The 21,970-nt window shown below is 35.9% G+C and overlaps 1 protein-coding gene across 2 annotated transcripts in view; it reads left to right on the top strand.

The window, feature by feature from the left end:
* Positions 1-21,970, top strand: part of LOC117678238 (schwannomin-interacting protein 1) — a 413,447-nt gene that overhangs the window by 218,257 nt on the left and 173,220 nt on the right. The window lies entirely within an intron of this gene.

Below are 21,970 nucleotides of genomic sequence, written 5' to 3'. Positions count from 1 at the left end.
CGAACAAGTGTCTCTTCGAATGGGAGAAGGCCAAGCTGTGTCTTTAGCTTCCAAGCTGAACGATTGGAGGTCAAGGTTTCCCAGTTGTTAATGTCCATTCCCAGGGCCTTTAGGTCCCTCTTGCAGATATCCTTATATCGCAGCTGTGGATATTGAAACACTGCTATTATGTCACCCCTAATCCTTCTTTTCATTAAACTAGATCAGAGGTGTCAAACTTGTGATGACAACAATATATCGCAACTTTTGTTTTCTTATGTTTACAATGATGTATCGCAACGATGTATTGAAAATTTTTTCCCCTTCACTAAACTAGAGGTGGGCGTGGCCAGCATGTGATGCATCCAGCCCGCGGGCCACAAGTTTGACACCCTTGAACTAGATGAACCAGATTCCGGCAATTATTCTTTATATGTTTTAACTTCCAGTACCTTAATCGTCTTCTCTACACTCTTTCTAGAATCTCAACATCTTTTTTCTATCCTAATGACCAAAACTGGATGCAATAGTCCAAGTGTGGTCTTACCAAAGCATTATAAGCTGGTATTCATGTGATGTTGATTCTATTCTTCTGTTAATACAGCCTAGGACTGTGATGGCTTTTTTGTCAGCTGCAGCACATTGTTGGCTCATAAATTCAAAAATTCAGAATATCTGAAAAGGGACAAATACTTTTTTTAATAAATAATTTTATATATATAGAATTGTATACTGTGCTTTTATTCAATATGACTAAAAGCAAAAAAAAGATATACAAAACATGTAATAAAATAAGGCAGCATGAAAGCATACAAGTGCAGCATAGAAATAATGGATGAAATCAAATTAATTACTTTTGGAATAAATTGAGGGAAAAATAATTAGCACATAAATTAAGTTAGATGCTAATGAACCTCTCATTCCTCAGTTGGGATGCTTTCAGTGAAAAGTGCTTTCTCTAGGCATCTTCCACAACAGTAAATGTTACCAAGGAATGGCAACAGGCAAAAACAACAACAGTCAGAATACTTTATTAAGATTCTGGTTAATAGATGTGGTGAGAAGTGTGCTTCATGCCCTCTGAGCTCAAGTAGTAACAGGTGTGTCTCAAATCTGGCAATTTCAATTAAGCCTCAAAAATATGGAAGAATACCAAATTGCATCTCGTTTGGCCCAAAGTTTTAAGCTCTTGATGTATTAGTACAAGAAATGTTGTCGACCTAATAATAACAATGTTTTTCTTTAGCAGCTGCCTCAAGGTTTGTATATTTATGAAGAAATGTCTGTCTCCATGTGAAAATAGTACAGTGTATGTATTGTAATGCTTTGTACCCCTTAACTGCTAGATTATGTGATTACAACTTCTGATTTAATATTTTCTATTACATACTTTAATCCTCTATGGTAAAATCTAAACACATGTACATCTAAGCATTTCATAACACCTACTTAATTAAAAAAGCAGCTATATTTTTGTGTATATTAACGTTGATATGTGAAAAAAAGCTATACTTTTGTAGTCTAAAATGTCTAAAAATTACTTAAATCATTTTACAGTGGTATCTTTTGAGGATGACAACAGCAAAATAGTATTTGGTGCTAATTCTTACAGTGAATTACAGTAAGCTCAGGAAGAAAATATATTTTTGAGTCCAAAGCAGTTCAAAAGAGATACAGATTATGGAGACATACAGTAGTGGCCAAAATTGTGGAAATCTTTTGGGAAAAGTGTATTTTTGAGATTTGATGGCCAATAACACCACTTTTTTTTTTTTTGAGTTTCAAAATAATCCTATTCCACTGCTGGAATGGCCTGGGAATAGCCCAGACCTTAATCCAGTTGAAAATCTATGGAGTTGACTAAAGAAACTTGTTAGTCAGAAGTGACCCAGCAATAAAACCCAGTTAATAGAAGCAATCATTAAATCTTGGTTTCACATTATTTAGTTCCTGCAGAACTAAAAACTTGGTTCACTCATTGTAAGGCCATAATTCATGCTAAAGTTTATGCAACTAAGTATTAACTGATGTGATAATTTGTGTATATCTCGTTTTTTCTACGTGATTCACTTTTCTTCTTTATACTATAACTGCTATTCTAATAGCAAATCCTTCATAAAAGTTATTGCATTACATTCTTGATTAAATTATCTTTCCACTGATATATAATTTTATGGTACTACTCCCCCAAAAAGTGGTGTTATTAGCTAGTTTTATAAAATACACTTTTCCCAAAAGGTTTCCACAATTTTGGCCACTGCTGTACATATACATTTTAAAAACAGTCTGAAAATAAACATGATTATATAATTCAAAACTTCCAAAAATTAACTACATAACCTTTACAGTATATGTATCCTAACATCCCCCTTCATTAGATAAATATGATCAGCATTCTGTTACAGGATTACATTAATTTTAATATGCAGTATTTCCCTTATCTTCATGTCTATAGCTAAGTTTCCTTTGTCAAAGATGTATGTCATGTTTTATATTTGCCTACTGAATATGCCAGAATAAACATGCACTTTGCAAAGTTTAATTTGTAAAATAAGAAGCCTGGATCTCCTGGGACAACAGATCCTCAGGCTTTACCACAAAATGATCTCTCATTGATTCATTTTCTGCCGCATAACATTTGCAAGATTTCTTTGAGTTGGCTCTGAAACATACTGACTATTATCGCCACATTATAAGATGGTAATATGACATTGTAACAATTGCTTTAAAGTGAACACTCAATGCCTCACAGCCGAGCGGTGTTCCCCATTCCCTTTATTTCATCCTTATAAGCACAGGTAACTGCTACAAGCACTTAACTGACATGAATTATGAAATTTGGATCGGTCTTGGCTCAAATGATGTACAGCAAATAATTCATACTATTTGGGTAATGCACTTGATATCACTTGGCTCATGTGCAGGAGGAGGAGAAGGATTGTTAAAATGGGGGCTATAAAAATTGAATGAATGAATAAATAATGAGTTCTTGTCTCAAAGGTTGCCCATACAATATTTAGACACTGTAGTGGTAAGGGAGAGAAACACCCTACAACTCCCTGTAGATGACACTAAACTGGCAGGAATAGGCAACACCCCAGAAGATAGGCTCAAAATCCAGATGGATCTTGACAGACTTGAACACTGGGCCCTAGGTAACAAAATGAAATTCAGTGTAGATAAAAGTAAGATTTTACACAAGAAAAATGAAATGTACAGATCAGTGGTGGGTTTCAAAACTTTTTACTACCGGTACTGTGGGTATGGCTTGGTTGTGTGGCATGGCTTGGTGGGCATGGCTTGATGGGTGTGGCAGGGGAAGGATACTGCAAAATCTCCATTCCCATCCCACTCCAGGGAAAGGATACTGTAAAATCTCCATTCCCTCCCCAATCCAGGGGAAGGTTACTGCAAAATCCCAATTTCCTCCCAATCAGCTGGGACTCAGGAGGCAGAGAATAGATGGGGGAAAGGCCAGTCAGAATTTTTACTCCCGGTTCTCCGAACTACTCAAAATGTCTGCTACCGGTTCTCCATTACTGGTCAGAACCTGCTGAAACCCACCTCTGGTACAGATACAGATTAGGTGAAACCTAGCTCAATAGCAGTAACTGTGAGAGGAATCTTGGAGACCTAGGGGACAATCTTTTAAATATGAGCCAGCAGTGTGCGGCGGCAGCCAAAAAGTAGAATGCAGTCCTAGGTTGCATTAACAGAGGGATAGAATCAAGATCACGTGAAGTTTTAGTACTGTTTTATAAAGCCTTAGTAAGACCACACTTAGAATACTGCATCCAATTTTGGTCACCATATTATTAATTTCCAGACGCAGAGACTCTGGAAAGAGTGCAGAAAAGAGCAACAAAAATGGTTAGAGAACTGGAGGCTAAAATATATGAAGCCAATTGGAATGGTTTGCCTTCAGAAGTTGTGGGTGCCCCCATCACTGGTGGCTTTTAAGAAGAGTCTTGGACAGCCACTTGTCTGGAATGATATAGGGCAGTGATGGTGAACCTTTTCGGCACCGAGTGCCCAAACTGGAACGTGTGTGCATGTGCATGCATGTGTGCACACAGGAGCACCAGAAACCCAAACAAAAGCTGGCCGGTGCACATGCATGTTTTTTGGCCATTTTCAGGCCATTTTTCAGGCTGTTTTCAGGCCTGAAAACAGCCTGAAATATGGCCTGAAAACAGCCAAAAAACAATCCAGGAAAACAGCCTGTTTTTTGGCTGTTTTTCAGGCCATCTTCCGGCGCTCCAGCACCCGTGAAAAGCAGCTGAAAAGAGCATAAGATTAGCTGGTGATGGCGTGCGTGCCCACAGAGAGGGCTCTACGTGGCACCTCTGGCACATGTGCCATAGGTTCACCATCACAGATATAGGGTCTCATGCGTCAGCAGGCAGTTGGACTAAACGACCTGCAAGGTCTCTTCCAACTCTGTTATTCCATTAAGACACTTGAAAAAAAAAAATTGTAGTCCAGTTCTAACTCTTAAGAGTTTTGCCACATAATATCTGATACAGGGAATTAGCTAGGTGAAATACTTTTTCACCAAACTAAATGTTTTTCATGGCTGCAGAGGGTGGACAGGAGCCTTGCTTTACGAAACACAATTACTTTGAAAGATTGTCAGAGGACGGCTTTTGACCTGAAACCTTGTCGAAAAAGCCGTCTGGTGATAGAAAGATAAGGAACCATTTAAAAGGAAACCTAAAGGGCCACATGCTGCTATACGATGATAGCAGATAGAGCTGGCCCCTAAAATGCATTGTGTTTATAATTTTGACTTTTTTTTTTAATTTTTAGCTCAAATAAGTATATGCAAATGTTATGTAACTGAATGTCTTTTGTTACAGAGTTACAGAGATGACCTTGGAAAATAAATGCTCTGGTTAACAAAATATAATTCCAGGAAAGGAAAACAATATTAGGAGGAGGGCGGGGAAACTGGCTTTGCCACAACTCTCTGTTATAAAAGGGAAGGAAAACTTTGTCAGGCTTTTTTTTCCAGTATTTTTTGTGGTCTTTTTTTCCTGACCTGGCCTACCTCAAAAGATTGACATTTATCCAGGGTTGAAATATAGCAGGTTCTGGAGAACTGATAGTGGAAATTTTGACCGGTTCAGAGAAGCAGTAGAGGTCGCGTACTTCAGAAAACCGGCAAATACCACCTCTGGCTGGCCCCAGAGTGGGGTGGGAATGGAGATTTTGCAGTATCCTTCTTCTGGAGTGGGGAGGGAATGGAGATTTTGCAGTATCCTTCCCCTGCCATGCCCAAACCACGCCCACCAAGCCACGCCATGCCCACAGAACCGGTAGTAAAAAAAATTGGATTTCCTCACTGCATTTATCTCTTCTTAGAGATAACTTTTAGTTTGACTTGTATTTTGGTAATGCATAAATTTCCTCAGGGAAAACCCCAAGCTCCCTCTAAAACCCAACAGGACCTATCAGTTGCCTGGAGAAAACAAATCTAACAGGCACTGCTTCATCAGAGATATGTTCCCTTCATTATCTAAACCAGAAAATCTGGTAAATATATTTCAATGGAATAACAATACCAATTGGTACTCATTTATAATTGTTACGGATGGTTCATATTTAGGAGACATATTGTTAAATTTTTGTTTACAACTAGGAAAGCTTTTACAGAAAGCATTGATTCATACTTTTCTTTATTAATTTAATTAATATAATTTATTAAAATAATAAATTTCAAAGCAAATGCTAAAACACAAATGATCTTTCCAACTCTTATTTTTGTGTGAATTATATCCCAATAATTTAATAAAGTCAATAATTTTCTGTGTATTCATTTGTGCAAAATAATTAATATCTACACCTATCCCGGAGTTGTGATAATCCTCTTGATGCACTACAGACTATGGGGAATAAGTACCTGTCCATAATTTGCATTCATAATCACAGAAAAGCCCAAGGAAGATATGTAGAGAAACAACAAGAGGGATCTTGTGGAACAACACTGAAATTGAACAAAGTTGAAATAAGCTTTCTGCACTAATCCATTAAGTGCTATAATTAATATCTCTTTAAGCACCACAAGCTTTTTGTTATTTTAATTACAGCAGACTAACATGTCTATTCCTTTGCAAATAAATGTCAGCAGAACCTGCCTGCCTGCCTGCCTACCTACCTTCCTTCCTTCCACAAGTTGGTTAGTTTAAATACAACTGAAATATATTAGAACTGTCAATAATTTGGCAGGAAATATCAATGCATATAGAAACTTACTTTCTAAGAATGAACGTTGAAATCAAATCTTCCTGTAATTTGTTATCTATATCTGCATTAAATAATTCATTAAATAAATGAATGAATTCTTCATTTATTCATTGAAATTTTGGGTTTAAATTCCAGATTAAGGAATGATTTAATTATCACAAGATCTTTATTTGGCAATTCAAATCCTAGGCATATTAGTCAGAAGTGAGGCCCGTTGTGGCTTGTGAGATACCATAAAGTTTGTTTTAATGTTGCATATTAATGTACAATTTTCGTTCCAACATTCTTCTTTCCATTCCCTCTCTCCCTTCACCAAAATGACTTTATGAACTAGGGATTATCTCACTGGAAGCTAAAGCTTAAAGCCCTATATTTCAAAATATTGTGTCATTTGAACATAATGTTTCTCGAGACTATATGGATTCGCTGTATTTTCTTTTATAAATTTATCTAGGGGATTTTATCCCCAGTCCTTGTAGTTTTTCCCAAATTCTAGAAATTACAGTGCAATAAAAAGTGAAAGACTGCTTTGCTAATTCTTTTTTAAGGATCTTTCCCAATATAAATAGAATAAAATAACAGAGTTGGAAAGGACCTTGGAGGTCTTCTAGTCCAACCCCCTACTCAGGCAGGAAATCCTATACCATTTCAGATAAATGGTTGTCCAACAGTGGTGGGATTCAAAAATTTTTACTACCAGTTCTGTCGGCCTGGCTTGGTGGCCGTGGCCTGGCTTGGTGGGCATGACAGGGGAAGGATACTGTAAAATCTCCATTCCCTCGCTACTCCAGGGGAAGGTTACTGCAAAATCCCCATTTCCTCCGAATCAGCTGGGACTCAGGAGGCAGAGAATAGATGGCAGCGGGGCCAGTCAGAGGTAGTATTTACCAGTTCTCTGAACTAATCAAGATTTCCATAACCGTTCTCCAGAAGTGATCAGAACCTGCTAAGTACCACCTCTGTTGGCCAATATCTTCTTAAAAACTTATCATGTCACCCCTAGTCCTTCTTTCATGGTGACCAAAAATATGCAATTGTAACTATTAACTCAGATAAGACCTTGGTGCTCTCTGAACTTGGTTGTTTGTTTCCAGACATTCTGTTACCCAACCAGATAGGATAGAAGGAATAGGATTTGCCTTCTGTTATATATATATATATATATATATATATATATATATATATATATATATATATATATATATATACATATATATATATATATATATATACATATATATATACATATATATATGTGTATATATATATATATATGTGTATATATATATATATATGTATGTATATATATATATATGTATATATATATGTATATGTATATATATATATATATGTATATATATATATATGTATATATATAGATAGATATATATATACATATATATATAGATATAGATATATATATACATATACATATACATATACGTATACGTATACGTATACGTATACGTATACGTATATATATATATATATATATATATATATATATATATATATATATATGTAGATGGGAAGCTATTAGAATCCCTGTTTGGCCTCCAGCATGTTGAGAGTGGCAGATCCAAGTAAGAGGATTTATTTATTTATTTATTTATTTATTTATTTATTTATTTATTTATTTATTTATTTAGTCAAGTACGTATTAGATAATATATATAAGTACAGTATAAGCATGAATTGAATACATAAAATAGATACAAATAGAGGAAACATTTGGACAGGGATGGTAGACACGCTGGTGCTCTTATGCACGCCTCTTACAGACAGACCTCTTAGGAATGGGGTCAACAGTAGCCAGTTTTAGGTTAAAATTTGGGGGGTTTGGGGATGAAACCATAGAGTCAGGTAGTGCATTCCAGACATTGACCACTCTGTTGCTGAAGCCATATTTTCTGCAATTGAGTTTGAAGCGGTTCACTTTAAGTTTGTATCTATTGTGTGTGCTCGTGTATTGTTGTGGTCGAAGCTGAAGTAGTCATTGACAGGTAGGACATTGTAGCAGATAATTTTATGAGCTATGCTTAGGCCATACTGAAGGCGGTGTAGTTCTAAGTTTTCTAAGCCCAGAATTTCAAGTCTGGGGGCATAAGGTATTTTGTTGCGAGCAGAGGAGACTCCTTCATGGAAATCTAATCATTGGGATGCCAGCCAAAATGTAAAGGCTGTAAACTGAAAGAGAGAAATCTTCCTTGCCTTTGGGGATAAGGAGATTTATCCAATTAATTACATAATTTCTCTTTCAAAATTTTACACTGGGTTTTTTTTCCTGAAGAAGTTGCTTTTGTCTTCAAGCAAAACTGGCATTTGATTGCAGATGTGCACTGCCAAACCTTAGGGCAGCTTGGAACAGGGCTATAAAAAAAACAGGTATCCATCAGATTGATTTGTACGGGCAATTATTAAATACATAAATCAAAAGGTATGCAATTATTCATGGTCCAAAGAACACACTTAGTTTTTGAGTGACATGCTAGAAGCTGCTGTCATATATATGGACATGTCCAGACAAAGAAAGTCTGTTTTAATTTAATATTCATTTAAATGTCATTCTAATTCAATTCAATTCATTAAATGCAATTAATATGATTATATCCTGCATTATTATTTTGCCCTTCAGTCACATTCAACTTTAAAACCTTCAGGAGAGCAGAGGGACTTGTGCATTTTTGATAACTTCCATGACATTTGCTTTCCACTGAATCTTTGCTAATACATTGATCTCATTCGTATGTTATTCTTGCCATTATTTGCCTAAGCACAGTTTGCAGAATAAGACACAATTAACAGGGCCTAAAATCTTGGGTCCATAAACCACAATTGTCATCAAATCACATTGTAGTTTAGTGTGTAAACTCAGAAGATGTTTCTCTGTAAGACAAACGCCAGCATTGTCTGAACAATTTTTCCTGAAAAGCAAATCTCCATAATTAGATAGAAACATTGGGAATATGTTCCTTCTATTTTCTCCTTTAACATAGTTTCTTTGATGAGAATATTTTATAAATCTCAAGGTTTTTAATCTTTCTCTCTTGATACATGAACTGATCTACCCGCTCCCTTTAAGTAATGTCTACCTAATTACCTGCTTTATTGAAAGGCTTTTAGCACTTTAGCACTAAAGGCTCTTTAGCATTATCCTTCAAAGGGCATAGAATGGGAGCAAATAACTCAAATAAGATCCATGAAAAGTTGGATCATAGATTCATAACAGAAATAGCTGAAGACAAATCAGGGATATATTTGTGTACAAATACTTGAAAAATAGAGGTATTTATCTGTTTACAAGTGCATTTAAAGAATCTGTTTAGCTATGCTGCCCAACTCCCAAGAGTCCCTTGGGAGTTGGGCAGCATAAAAATATGATTAATTAAATTAAATTAAATTAAATTAAATTAAATTAAATTAAATTTTATGCTATAGAATACAAAACATAGAATAACAGGGTTGGAAGTGACCTTGGAGCATTTCTAGTCCAACCACCTAATTGAGCAAGAGATTTTATACCATTTCAGGCTGTAGGAAGAAATATCCTTCTGGGTTCAGCTCCAAGTGGGGAAAAAGACACTGGAAACATGGAGACTGCTTGGAAAGATGGTTTAATGGTGGACAGGATCACATGGTTTGAGTTCCTGAACAGAAAAGGCAGAAATGCTGAGCGTGCCTTGGTTTTATGCACTCTCTGTGCTTTGAACTTCCTGGAGCGCAGGAAGAGTATCCTGATTGGTTGTCAGACTCTCAGGGGGTGGGAGTTTTAGCTAGCCTTGCTGGCTGATGTAATCTTCCCTGGTACCATGTGGCGAGTTTCTGTTGCTAGATGGATCCTATTGTGTTAGTTTCTGTTGCTAGATGGGTCCTATTGTGTTGTAGATGATGGTCCATTGACAAAGATTGAGTTTCATTCTCTGGCCCATTGACAAAGGGTGGGGGGCAAGAAGGTGGGAGCTGCTTCGTCTTTTAAAATATGCTTCTCCATTTCTCAGCCAGGGAAACATAATATTCTGCCTTTTTAATATTCCCTAAAATATTTCATTCTTCTAGGAAAGGGGTGGGTGCTAACTTTCTACAAGGCAAATGGCTGTCCAATCTCTTCTTGAAAACCTCCAATGATAGAGAACCCACAATTTCTGGAAGCAAGCCGTTCCACTGATTGTCTTCATTCTCTTTTCAGTGAGAGCCACTCTAGTAGTGGAAAATGGCTATCTGAACCTTCACTTCATTAAGCTAAACATATGTAGTTCCCTTAGCTGTTCATTGTGCAGATTAGCCTCTAGACCCTTTATCAACTTTGCTGTTCTTCTCTGTAATCTTTCTAGGGTCTCAGCATCTGTTTTGTATCATAATGACCAGAACTGGACATAGTGTTCCAAGTGTGGTCTCACCACTGCAGTGTAAAGTGGCACTATCACTTTATGTGATCTTGATACTATTCCTATATTGATGCACCCTGGAACTGCATTGGCTTTTTTGGCAGCTGCTGCACACTGCTGGCTCATACTTAAGTGATGGTCCATAGGACCCTCTTACAATTACTAATGTTGAGCCAGATTTCACCTATTCTATACCTGTTGTGTTTGTTTTTTCTTGCCTAAGTGTTACTTTTCTCACCACTGAATTGTATTTTTTGGATAGAGTCCAGTGATCAAGCTTATCAAGATCTTTCTGAATCTTGAATTTATCTTCTGAAGTATTAACTATTCTGTCTAGCTTGGTGTCATCTCCAAATTTAATGAATTCTCCTTCTATTCTCACATCTAGATCATTTATGAAAATATTGTTGTGGGCCTTACACAGAATCTTGAGGTACCCCAATGCATGTTTCCTTCCATGTACATATAGTTCCATTAAGGACTACATGCTGAATCCCATTGTCATTCAATTGAGAATCCATCTGGTGATGATACTGTCTATCCCACATTGTCCTACCTTACCAAGCTATGGTATCTATGATCAAAGTAGCCATGATCTACTTTGTTAAATACTTCAGAAGTACCACTTCATGATGCCAGCCAGTCATAACTCAAAAAGGCACACACACATTCTTTCTCTCTCACATATATGCACATCTAACCATACATCAATCCCAAATACATAGGAAACACACAGTTTACTCTTTTATTACAACAACAATGCCTAGGCTAGCCATTTTTAAAAGAAAAAGTAGCAAACTGTGAAGGTATCACCATATCAGTGCCATGATTATGTAGTTGCATCCTTATATTTAATGCAAATCTAGAAGTTGTAGTATGATTCAGCTAATATAAAATGCTTTTAACAGTATTTTTGTGCACTTCATGTATCCCACACGATTGTCCCTCAAAGCATGTATTCAGAGTATTGTAGCGAGTTTCTCTGATAGTAATTCCAACTTATTGCGAAGGCGAATTTGTTGTGGCTTCATTATTTGCCTTTTCAATTTACCAACCTTTAAAATCCCTACCTTTAAAAATGCTATTTTTACACTCTCTTTTTAAGCAGTTATTGTAGTTTTTATTTTATTGTAATAGAATCCTTCCTAACTTGAACCTCTATATTTGCTTAATATCTTGAACATGTATGTGCGAATATGCATTTATACACAGAAAAAGTCAGGCTAAAATCCTTCTAAATAGCTTCGATTTTTCCCCCATTTCTCACTTATAGCAAAATATCCAAGTTTTTCTAGTTCAGTCCATCATTTGGTGACCAAGTGTGATGGATGATATGATTAAAAGGTTAATAAGCAGTAGTATTCATGTCTGAAGGTCAAAGACACAGAGTGGGTTGCTTTGCGACTGGGAGGTAACCTTGGCAACCACTTGTCCTATTCATATGGATATTTTTTTTCAGTTTGTAGATCTTGAGGATGCAGACAAGGTATTTGGAAAGATTAGAGTCATCACCTATTTTTTCAGTCCTTTCCCCCCCCTGGCAGATTACTTATGGCAAGACAAGACTTGTGATTCCTTGATTTGCAGATGTTTACTGTAATGCATCCAAATTTCAGGACGGAAACAATTCCAAAGGTTTGAGGCATTCATTGAAGAGGTGTGTCTTCAAAGTCCCACCAGAAAACAGCACATATCCTAACTGACCTGGTGGGAGGGGGAGATATCCTCAGGGAGAGACAGTCCTACAAATAAATTAGAGAAGAATATATAGTCTTGTTGTATTCCTTTCCCAGACAATATGTTTGCCTATGTTCTATCTGAATAATGGCTTCCTGACCTGTATATAGGTTTTACATGAGGGCAATGAGATGTTCTGGAATTCCCAGTTTTCTGAGACTCAATTCCACAAATTGATCAACAGAATCAAAGGCCTTTCTATAATTAATGAAACACATATTGACTTCTTTCTGGTATTCTTACTTTGCTGTTTACATAAAACCACTGGAGCTGTCATTCACATGTTGGGCCAATTCTACTGGTTCTTGCAATCTAAATCTAAGGGAAAGTCCTCACCTTTGAATATTGCCTGATTCTGATAATTAGTTGGTTAAGAAAACAAGCTGAAATTAAATTGAGTCAAGAGTCCTATTGGTAAAGAGAAAACTGGAATCAAGGATTGGGATGAAACCTGTTTTGGACTGAGCTGTACTTTCCTCAAAAGAAGAGATTCATAAACTCTTTGATGTTCAACTGATATAGGAGTCAGATACAGTGACTATGATGAGGAATGTAATTTATTGCTACTGTACCAGTTGTAACTATTTAAGTTAGTTTGACTTAGTAACTGTTTTCCTGTTCTGACTATTGTAGTAAGGTGACCAACTTTTTTACAATGAGAAGGAGGACACAAATAAATTGAAGAAAAAAAATTGTAAATAAAAAAAACATTTTATTCATTGCAACAATAATACAGAATACACTATAATATGATAAATGCATAATAAAAAACATTTGTAACAATAACATTTTATATTGTAATTATGCTTACATGCCTATTAATTATTATTTAAATGAGTATTTTTCCATTGAATGAATATTTTTTGTCAATGTATCATCTTCTAACAATATATTGGAAATATCTGAACAAGAAATATTCTTCATATTGAATTTTACGGCAAGTGCTGCAGCTAGAGTATCAACATTCAATCTCAATTTCTCACTTTTCCAAAAATCATTAGCAATTGAAAAAACCCTTTCAACTGCTGCATTAGTTCCAGGGGCAGCACAACATAAATTGAACAAGAATAAATAAATTTTCACATGGAATATGTTCATTTTTGAAATGTTAGTGCAACAACTTTGGATTTCAAATTGTTTTCATTTATTAGTCTGTATAGATGGTTTGACAAAATTTCAGCAGTTTCGTCCTCAATGGATTCTAAATTTAAATTTTTTACTTGAATGCCCTTGGTAACATTAAAATATCTTATTAGTATTGGATACAATTTAGTTTCATTGTGCTCACCTGTGTATGATTGAATACTCATTGGGAAAGAAGTGAGTCTAATGCGTACATATGTGCCATGTCATGTTTCGGTAAGAAGTAAACAAAGCAACTTGTGTGTGGCACATTCTTGCATGCAGCTCACTCTCTCAAAACAATTCTCCTGTGCGGAGTGCATGCGTCTCATAATCGCGTTTCGCCGCACTGTACTGAGCCTTGATGGATCATCATGTCAAATACAAATACATCACATCACATGCAACAGATTGGATCGGCATCGATCAAATATGGAGATTTACAGATTAGTCTTCAAATATCGAAAAGGAGAACATGTAGGAGGACACTTTTTGAGACAGGACAGAACTTACAAAAGAAGGACTGTCCTCCCTAAAGGAGGACAACTGGTCACCTTAATTGTAGTCTACTTTATGGTGATTGACTTATTCTTGAAAAGTATCTGTCAAGCTCTTTTTAGTCACTTGCAGCCAAAAAAGCATGAGTCCCAATGAATTTTTTTGCCAAGCAGATTCACTGAATTGAACAAATTCATTGATGGCTGAATGAATAAATAAATAAACCAGATTTATTAAAAGGAAAAGTAACTACATTACAGAAATCATGTCAGCTAAGTATGCTTAGTTTGGCCCTCATTTATCTTAAGTTCCTTACGGCAGAGGTTTCTTGATCCTCTTGCTAACAGCAGTTCATCCACTGCCATGGTGGCTATTCATTTTCCTGGAAAAAAAAGGAAATGTTTGACACTCAGGACCAGCATGCTAGTCAGAAAAGTCAACATGATGAGCATAATTGTAAAATTTAAGATTTGTTCTTTTTTTACATGCATATTATCAATGAGGTTTTGATCACATGGTTGTGGTTGCCATATTTTTTGACATATACCTCCCAAATGTGTGTGTGTGTGTGTGTGTGTGTTTGGGAGGGATATGTCAAAAAACCAATATGACAACCCCAACCATATGATCAAAACCTCATTCATAACATGCATGCCCATCTTTGTTCTTGTGATATTTTGCAAATGATACTTTGCCATTGTTTTTTCCCGCAGTCCTAGGAGTATCCTGATGATGGGCAGAATTTAAGGTGTCGGTGTTGTCTTTAAAGCCCTAAAAGTTTTAGGGCCTGACTGAAAGATCTCCTCCCCTGAGTATGAATCTGTTCACTAATTTAAAACAGCAGGGGATGGCCCTTTGAATATGCCCTCTTCTTCCGGAAGTGCTCTAGTTGTATGTGGAGAAAGATCTTCCCTTTGATAGGAATCAGACTATGAAATGTTCTTCCTATGTTTAGCCCCAGTGTCCCAGATACTTAGAAAGATAGCAAATGTCTATTTCACCAAGCTATCTATTGCTCATTTATATCTAATTTCACATGTTTTATTGTTACATTCTAAACTTTGTATTTTTTTTAAAGAAATATCATGAACTGTTTTGAGGGCTTTTAAAAGTAGAAAGAGAATGTAGATCTAATAATTGGCTGATTTACATTGTGCATCTAAAATATATCAGACAGAAGTTGTGCTATCCATTTCTTGAAAATCTGTAGAGTCTTCCAGCTCTGTGAAATGGAATCCTTCAGGTATGACCTACTTGATATCTGAAATGTCAGTTTCAAAACATAGCTGAGCTTGAAACAATTCTGTATATTTGTAAATTGTCAACTGACCTCCTCTACCCCTTCAAGCTCTTTTTAAGCAAATAACCTTGTGTTTCACATGATTGAAAGTCTTTCTGATAAGACCTCTAAAAACAAGCAATGATTAATCTGATCCCTGACATGCTGGCTTTCTCCACTTAATCTGTAATATATTATCCCTTTGAGCTATTGATGATATAGCCCGTGTTTCCCTTATAGGACACGTTTTGTAGGAAACTTAAGGGATCACAACCAAATTTCAAGAGATAATGTGCAATCATTTGCTGTCTGCTTATTAGAATGCATAGAATGAACTATTGTGTGAAAATCAGTCCCAACCTTGCTCTTAACATTTTTTTTCCAGATTTCCTGCATAAGCACAATATGTATTTTGATAGCATTAAAAGATTTAGAGCTAAGTTCTACAATTCAGCAATGAGACAGTAAATAGTTTGGTTCCTTTGGGTCTCTAAGCCATATTTTCTTTCTGGTTTATCGTTTTGACAACTAAATAGATGACAAATGGAGGCAAATCACCTATACATTGAATAAATGATATAATCATATTTTTAGCATTTTATTGAGTGGTCTGAGCAACAAGCAGATATGAATTCAAATCTTGCTTCTGAAGAAACATTATTCAGCTCCCAAGAGTCCTACCAAATTTAATTAAAGGATGTGTTATTTTCAAATTCCACCATTTCTTTCAGAAGGATAGCTAAAATAGATGTTATGTGTATTGCATAAGTTGGTTGGCACTTGTTTATTTGTATTTCTTTATCATACTTATATATTGCCAAGTCCACACAAGCTCCCAACAATGTACCAATTTGACAAAAACAATGTTTATGTTTGTTGGCACTTATTTATTTGCATTTATTTATCATATTTATGCACTGCCAACTCCACATAGGCTGCCAACATTGTACGAAACCAACATAAAACCATGAAAAAAAAGAGTAAATGGCTTTATGTTGATCTCATAACTGCGATCATGCTCAATTCTAATATAATATAATAAATATTTAACATAATGGAAAGTTCTATAAAAAAGCTAAATTTTAACTGGCTTTCTCAATACAGTAAGAAAAGTGCATCCACTTTATACACTTAAGAAACGAGATGTGACTGAATGTATTTAAGGGAACTGAATTCTTGGGGATAGAAAAAGAGACCAGAAGCACCGCTTTCTCCAATATCTAATATAATATTCAGTGACTTAATTCACCAAATATGCTAAATGGTCATGTCATTTGTTTGGTTTTGGCTTAGATTGTGATAACAGCCAAAGCAGTGGTAGCTTATTCATGTTTTAGCATAATATGGATCTTATCAATGATGGGATACTTATCAATTTGCTTCTGCTGGGCTTTTCTAGATTGTACATCAACATTTTATTTGGACTTTTGCTTTTTCCCTTCTGAGTAGATCTCAACAAAAGGTAGACAGAACAGAATGACATTTTGTAATATTTAGTACTCTTCTAGGTTGTCATCCTGAACTTTCTCAGTTGTATATAGTTTTACAACAGAAAGTAAACAGTGCTGTTTCAGCAGTTTTAGAGGTGACTTGATGAAATGTGTATGCAGATTACTTCAGGGCAAGTAGTCTGAGTTATCAATTTATGACAGGTCAGGCCTGCAAAGACCTTCAGTTTTAAAACTGCTATATATCACATGCTTTATTCTGTGTTGCTTCCTGTGGCATGCATTTTTTATTTGGACTTTTTCTTTATAGATGTTAGTAGAATGAAGGCATGCTACTAAAAATGTGCACACATCGAGAGTAATATCCTCTCAGGTTTAACACAAGCAGTAGTTCTTCCGGGTATTTTGAATTCTTTCTCCTTCTCTTGAATGGTACATATTTGCCTATCTTAACCTTTCTGCTATTGGTTGGAACTCTGCCAGTCTTTCCCCATGCTGCTTATGAGAAGGATTGACAGCATTGGAGAGATTGAAATGTTCTGGTTAGCTGACAGTCTGCTGAAACGCTTTTTCCACTAGTTTAACTATCCCTTTTAATCCTTTGCTCCAGACATCTGGAGCAAAAATATACTTTTGCATTTTAGATTTGAGTAATGTTTGACTTGTAGCAAATGAATTGTTGTTAACAGATTATCTTTCACCCTGCAAGCCTAATTTCATTATTCCATATCCTGGATTATCACCTAAATTAGTGTATATAGAAACCCTTGGTTTAACGGAACTCTGTTTAGAGGACTTCAGGTCTGACAGCCAATGTTTGGGTTCAGACTTCACCTCCAGATATAACAGATTGTGTCTGTAAAATCAAAGATTTGTCTATTAAATTGAGATTGCAATTTCAATGGTATCAATGCAAATGGTATCAATGAATGCAAATATATCTATACCTAGATAAGGAAACAGTTTGAGATAAACTATTTACAAACTACTCAAAAGATACAATCAAATGCCTAGAAAGGAAATAAACACCTTAGAACATATTCCCCCTAGCAGGCAAAACGAAGATTAATAGGAGACAACATCATATAAACAGGAAAGAAATAAAATCAAGGAACTGTCAAGGAGGAACACCCACCCACCCATCACCAAGACTGACAGGGCAAGGTAATACACCCACCCACCCTCACACACCCTCACCCACAGAAAGAGAGAGAGGGGGGAGGGAGAGGGAGAGAGAGAGAGATTCAGCCTCACACTAAGGATGTTACTTAGTCTGATAAGAAAATGTCTCCAAGAAAACAATCAAACTCGGATCTCCAAAAATCCAACAGCTCAACTCTGACTACATATATTATCTTCTACTAGAAGTTAAAACATTAATGACTTCCTTAAAACAAATGTTTGAAAATTGGACTAGGACTAAGGAGATAATTGTAAATCTCTCTAAAGCCTTGAAACTGCTGTGAGGATAAAGGGAAAAAAATAGGGAAACTATATGGAGGAAAGACAGAAGACAAATGCAATAAACAAAGAAACAATACAAAATGCTTCCGATATATTTTTTTAGTGCTGTCATGCACCATGGCTGCTAATGAATTCTAAAATAAAATGTCATGCATAATATTGTTTCCAGTTAAGATCAATTGCTTTTTTTTACTTTCAGCTGAAATAATTTTCTCTAAAAAGATCTTCTTTATGCAAATAATTTTCAGGTTTCTTCTGCATTATCATTTTCCCAGATCCCTGTTAATTTGATCTATTTGCTCCCAACTAGCAATTATTTGTTTTCAATATTTATGCAGATGTTTACACATCGTATTCAGTCAGAATTTTGACAATCATAAATCTTAAACACACTTATAAACTATTGTGGGTGGGTTTATATGCCATAATAAACCAAAATCAAATAAGTAATAATGTTATAATGTGATGTATGAATCTAGCTATGATCATACACGAAGGAGTTTTTGCAGTACTGTGTATAATATGATGATATCACAGAATCAGCATCAATAACATTTGACTACATAATGATGTCAGTAAAGGCAATTGGCAATGAGATGGATGACTTCATTGTATTGTATCGACCTCATTGTATTCAAGCAGAATACAATGTATTCAAGCAGATTCAAGCAGCCCAGAATTGTCTAAACATTTCAGAATTAGTGCTACCATGTCAGGATTGCAAAAATTCAGGCAACCACTAATTAGCAGCAAAGACACAGATAAAATTCACTGTCCATCTAATGATTGCCCAGATTTTTGCAGGCCATATACATTAACCCTGTTCTAGGTTTCCTTAAAGCATTAAGGAGACTTTTATCTGAAGGGTTCCCAAAAGCCAATGAAAGATAATGAGCAATTGGCAACATAGGAAGTTGCCTTATTTCTTAGTTCAATGCAATACTATCTAATCTCCTCAAAATCTCAGTCATAGGCTAATTTGATTGTTTCAATTGGATGTGCCAGGGATTTAAACTAGTTGTTCTGCTCTCAAAATACTGTATATGTTCTGCCACTGAACTTTCCAGAGCTCTTGCTCTGCTGTTATTATGCTATCTTTGTTTAGCATGACAATTCAGCACCATCGAGAGATGTCTGTAACATAAGAGGATTATTTGGGCACAACGCAGGGGTGAAATCCAACAGGTTCTGACAGGTTCTGGAGAACCGGTAGTGGAAATTTTTTAGTTGTTCAGAGAACCAGCAAATACCACCTCTGGCTGGCCCCAGAGTCGGGTGGGAATGGAGATTTTACAATATCCCTCCCCTGCAGTGGAAAGGGAATGGAGATTTTGCAGTATCCTTCCCCTGCCACGCCCACCAAGCCACACCCACCAAGTCACACCACGCCCACCAAGCCATGCCCACAGAACCAGTAGTAAAAAAAATTGGATTTCACCACTGGCACAACGTATCCATATGCTTTTATTTTGTTTTATCAACTTCTGTCAACCAAACTGAGGAGATTTGTTTTGAATGGTCTCCGATTCTTTGATAAGGTGAGACTTCTGGATAAGTCTAAAATGGATAACTGAATAATTGTATCCTCCACCACCATTGCATTGATAGGAAATGGAATGTATTACAAAATGTTCTCTCATAATTGAACAGCAATTGAACCACATAAATTTTACAACTGGGACCTTTTCTAACAACTTCATTTTCTTCAAATCATTAAATACAGCTTAGAGTTTTAAATAATCAGGTAATAACAAGGCAACCATTATCTTTTCATATGTAGAATTTATATAGAAATGCTTTAAACCTTACAGTCTCACAATCTCCAATTCATGGATAATTAGAATTCAAAGGGCAGCAGATGAATTCACACTGGAAAGGTTAATTTTCTATGTATATTGATCTGATTAATCCTCCTTAGATTGTTTATCCTGATTTCATTCCTTTCCTTTCTCACCTCCTCCTTCCTCACATATTCCAATCTTTTATTTTCTTTAAATATTTTTTTGGTCCCTCATTCATTTTTTCCTCTTGCAAAGCATGATTTATTATATTAGTTTCTAAATGTTAACTTTAATTTATACATATTTACAAGTAGTTTAATTGGAGTGTCTGTCCTTTTCCAGTCTTTTGCTCTTGTAAATAGAATCTGCTTTCCATCCCATTTTGCTTCATGTGTCAGAGGTGGGTTTCAGCAAGTTCTGACCAGTTCTGGAGAATCAGTAGTGGAAATTTTGAGTAGTTCGGAGAACCGGTAGTAAAAATGCTAACTGGCCCCGCCCCCATCTATTCTCTGCCTCCCAAGGGTCAGCTGATCGGGCAAAAATGGGGATTTTGCAGTAACCTTCCCCTGGATTGGGGAGGGAATGGAGATTTTACAATATCCTTCCTGTGCCATGCCCACCAAGCCACACCCACTAAGCCATGCCACGCCCACTAAGCCATGCCCACAGAACCGGTAGTAAAAAATTTTGAAACTGATGTGTGTGTGTGTTTGTATTAATATATTAGTATATTAGGAGAAACTAAACATTGGTGGGGACAGATGCCTCTGCACTGGCTAAAGGATTACAGAAAATGTTTTACAAATGGACTGAGCAAAGAATTGCTATAGGCAAAGATCATGTAATTGAAAGTCTCTGGAGTGACTTCTATGACCTCTATGAAATCGGACACAGAGCATCCTTGTAAAATATTCACATTTTCCTTCATTTCCATTGGAAAGGATAAATGCAATTGGTATTTTAATAATTAATTTATAACAAATTAATAAAGGAATGGAACTCAACTAACACTTTACACCTAAGGGAATCATCCCTTTGAACTATTTTAACTTTTCTGCTAATTTAGTCCTATTCTGAGAAAAAGAAAACCACAAACACTGTTAGCCACTGTTGGGTTTTCTCAGGAATAATAAAGGCAAAGTTCTTTTTATCAGTTAACAAACAGAATCAAATCAGGATATGATCACCCCCCAAAATAATACAAGGCTACCTTTTGCATGTTCTGATGGTCCTTGTACAATTGTAGTAAATAGACTTTTCAGGGTTTCTGTTAATCAACAGCAACAAAACTTCGTAACTTTCACATGAGGACAAACTGTGTAAGAAGAACCCCCAAATATTATTCAGAAAAATCTCCAGTTAACATTAAAAAAAGAAAACAGAAGTCTTGTGATATTTTAGCTTAGCTTTCTCCAACCTGATATTCTCTTGGCTTCTGATACTCTCTAGAGAGAATTACAGGTCCAAAATTCTGCCTTGTTTGAGTTGTCATATAAAGCTTTGAATGGTAGACCTGGTTATCATTTGTAGCATACAACACATAACATTTTAGCCTCCTCACAGCATGAATAGATGGTTAGTTTAAAACCCTTTGCCATTTCAGACAGTTGGGTGGCTGGACAGACCTTTTTTTAAAAGTCAAGTCTAAAGAGGCAGTTTTCCACATTCCTGTGTTTTGAGGAATTTGAATAGATAACAAAGTCTTTCTGGACAGCTGCACATTAGAGAAACATATCTTATCATATCAGGAAAGTGCAAACTATTTGAGAATGTGGATGAAAGAAATGCGGACAGGGAATGAAAGAAAAGGATAACGGAAGGTGAAACGGATAAACCTATTTTCATTCCTGGCAGTGCCACCTCTTATAACGAGGCCATGAAATTTTCCACAATATGCAATCTATACTGTATACTTATATACTGTCTGTAACTATATTATAACTAAATAATATAGAGTATTTGGTTATTTATAACTAGAGAAATAGCAGTGTCCCTTGGCTCAGGATGCGGTAGGTCAGTGGCTAAGATGCT

Source organism: Pantherophis guttatus, chromosome 6 (assembly GCF_059756535.1).
Source record: "Pantherophis guttatus breed Tessera chromosome 6, ASM5975653v1, whole genome shotgun sequence".
Lineage (NCBI taxonomy): Eukaryota > Metazoa > Chordata > Lepidosauria > Squamata > Colubridae > Pantherophis > Pantherophis guttatus.
The sequence above is the reverse complement of the archived record's forward strand: the minus strand, read 5'-3'. Positions and strand labels throughout refer to the sequence as shown.